General features: G+C 55.2%; 1 protein-coding gene across 1 annotated transcript in view; it reads left to right on the top strand.

Moving 5' to 3' along the window:
• LOC124022292 (mastermind-like protein 3) overlaps positions 1 to 2,500 on the top strand; it is a gene marked incomplete at its 3' end in the record, with an annotated part of 143,776 nt that overhangs the window by 775 nt on the left and 140,501 nt on the right. The window contains exon 1 of the mRNA XM_046337213.1: positions 1 to 1,395. This exon is cut by the window's left edge and continues 775 nt beyond it. The remainder of the gene's footprint in view (positions 1,396 to 2,500) is intronic.

The raw sequence follows: 2,500 nt of genomic DNA, 5'->3' as shown, positions 1-2,500 counted from the left end.
AGTCGGTGGTCTGGCTAGATATGAGCAGTCAGTCAGTGGCTAGGTATGAGCAGTCAGTCGGTGGTCTGACTGGGTATGAGCAGTAAGTCGGTGGTCTGGCTAGGTATGAGCAGTCAGTAGGTGGTCTGGCTGGGTATGAGCAGTCAGTAGGTGGTCTGGCTGGGTATGAGCAGTCAGTAGGTGGTCTGGCTGGGTATGAGCAGTCAGTAGGTGGTCTGGCTAGGTATGAGCAGTCAGTAGGTGGTCTGGCTAGGTATGAGCAGTCAGTCGGTGGTCTGGCTAGGTATGAGCAGTCAGTCGGTGGCTAGGTATGAGCAGTCAGTCGGTTGTCTGGCTGGGTATGAGCAGTCAGTCAGTGGCTAGGTATGAGCAGTCAGTCAGTAGGTGGTCTGGCTGGGTACGAGCAGTCAGTATGTGGTCTGGCTGGGTATGAGCAGTCAGTAGGTGGTCTGGCTAGGTATGAGCAGTCAGTAGGTGGTCTGGCTGGGTATGAGCAGTCAGTAGGTGGTCTGGCTAGGTATGAGCAGTCAGTCGGTGGTCTGGCTAGGTATGTGCAGTCAGTCAGTGGTCTGGCTGGGTATGAGCAGTCAGTCGGTGGTCTGGCTAGGTATGAGCAGTCAGTCGGTGGTCTGGCTAGGTATGAGCAGTCAGTCAGTGCCTAGGTATGAGCAGTCAGTCAGTGGCTAGGTATGAGCAGTCAGTCGGTGGTCTGGCTGGGTATGAGCAGTCAGTCAGTGGCTAGGTATGAACAGTCAGTCAGTAGGTGGTCTGGCTGGGTATGAGCAGTCAGTCAGTGGTCTGGCTAGGTATGAGCAGTCAGTAGGTGGTCTGGCTAGGGATGAGCATTCCGTAGGTGGTCTTGCTGGGTATGAGCAGTCAGTCAGTGGCTGGGTATGAGCAGCCAGTCGGTGGTCTGGCTAGGTATGAGCAGTCAGTCGGTGGTCTGGCTGGGTATGAGCAGTCAGTAGGTGGTCTGTCTAGGGATGAGCAGTCAGTCTGTGGTCTGGCTGGGTATGAGCAGTCAGTAGGTGGTCTGGCTGGTTATGAGCAGTCAGTCGGGGGTCTGGCTGGGTATGAGCAGTCAGTCAGTGGCTAGATATGAGCAGTCAGTAGGTGGTCTGGCTGGGTATGAGCAGTCAGTAGGAGGTCTGGCTGGGTATGAGCAGTCAGTAGGTGGTCTGGCTAGGTATGAGCAGTCAGTAGGTGTAGTAGAGAAGCATCTACCTTTTCTGTTTGGTGGTGGACTAATGAAACCAGTTGAGTGTCTTATTGACTCTGTGTGGACTGTGGAATGTTGCCTTGTTCAGTTGCAGTGATCTAATGTGTTGTTCTTCTCTTCTCCTTCCCCCTTATGCTGTGACCTCCCGACCTCCTGTGGTGCATTCTGGGTAATAGGTAAGTCCCAAGACGCCTTTCACCTTTATTTTCTGTCCCTGCATTTCGTTGTTCTTTTCTAGGATTTCTTGCATCGTGGACTGTTTCATTATAAAGCCTGGTTCGTCGCGCCTCCGGAGGGGCACAGCGGTCTAAGGGGGTGGGGCACAGCGGTCTAAGGGGGGAGGGGCGCAGCGGTCTAAGGCACTGCATCGTCACTACAGACCAGTGTTCGATCGCAGGTGGCGTCACAACCGGCTGTGACCTGGAGTCCCATAGGACGGCGTTACAATTGGCCCAGCGTCGTCCGAGTTAGGGGAGTGTTTGGCCCAGCGTCGTCCGAGTTAGGGGAGTGTTTGGCCCAGCGTCGTCCGAGTTAGGGGAGTGTTTGGCCCAGCGTCGTCCGAGTTAGGGGAATGTTTGGCCCAGCGTCGTCCGAGTTAGGGGAGTGTTTGGTCAGGGGGGGCTTTACTTGGCTCATGGCGCTCTAGCGACTCCTTGTGGCGGGCCGGGTTCCTGCAGGCTGACTCCGGTCGTCAGTTTAACGCTGTCTCCTCTGACTCATTGGTGCAGTTGGCTTCCGGGTTAAGTGGGTGTTAAAGGAGCTTGGTTTGGGGAGGGGTCATGTTTCAGAGGCTCTGCCTCCTCCTCTCCAGTTGGCTTCCGGGTTAAGTGGGTGTTAAAGGAGCTTGGTTTGGGGAGGGGTCATGTTTCAGAGGCTCTGCCTCCTCCTCTCCAGTTGGCTTCCGGGTTAAGTGGGTGTTAAAGGAGCTTGGTTTGGGGAGGGGTCATGTTTCAGAGGCTCTGCCTCCTCCTCTCCAGTTGGCTTCCGGGTTAAGTGGGTGTTAAAGGAGCTTGGTTTGGGGAGGGGTCATGTTTCAGAGGCTCTGCCTCCTCCTCTCTAGTTGGCTTCCGGGTTAAGTGGGTGTTAAAGGAGCTTGGTTTGGGGAGGGGTCATGTTTCAGAGGCTCTGCCTCCTCCTCTCCAGTTGGCTTCCGGGTTAAGTGGGTGTTAAAGGAGCTTGGTTTGGGGAGGGGTCATGTTTCAGAGGCTCTGCCTCCTCCTCTCCAGTTGGCTTCCGGGTTAAGCGGGTGTTAAAGGAGCTTGGTTTGGGGAGGGGTCATGT

The sequence above is a fragment of the Oncorhynchus gorbuscha genome, unplaced genomic scaffold (genome assembly GCF_021184085.1).
Source record: "Oncorhynchus gorbuscha isolate QuinsamMale2020 ecotype Even-year unplaced genomic scaffold, OgorEven_v1.0 Un_scaffold_1322, whole genome shotgun sequence".
NCBI classification, from domain to species: domain Eukaryota; kingdom Metazoa; phylum Chordata; class Actinopteri; order Salmoniformes; family Salmonidae; genus Oncorhynchus; species Oncorhynchus gorbuscha.
Note: the sequence above shows the minus strand (reverse complement) of the source record. Positions and strands in the feature narration are given on the sequence as shown.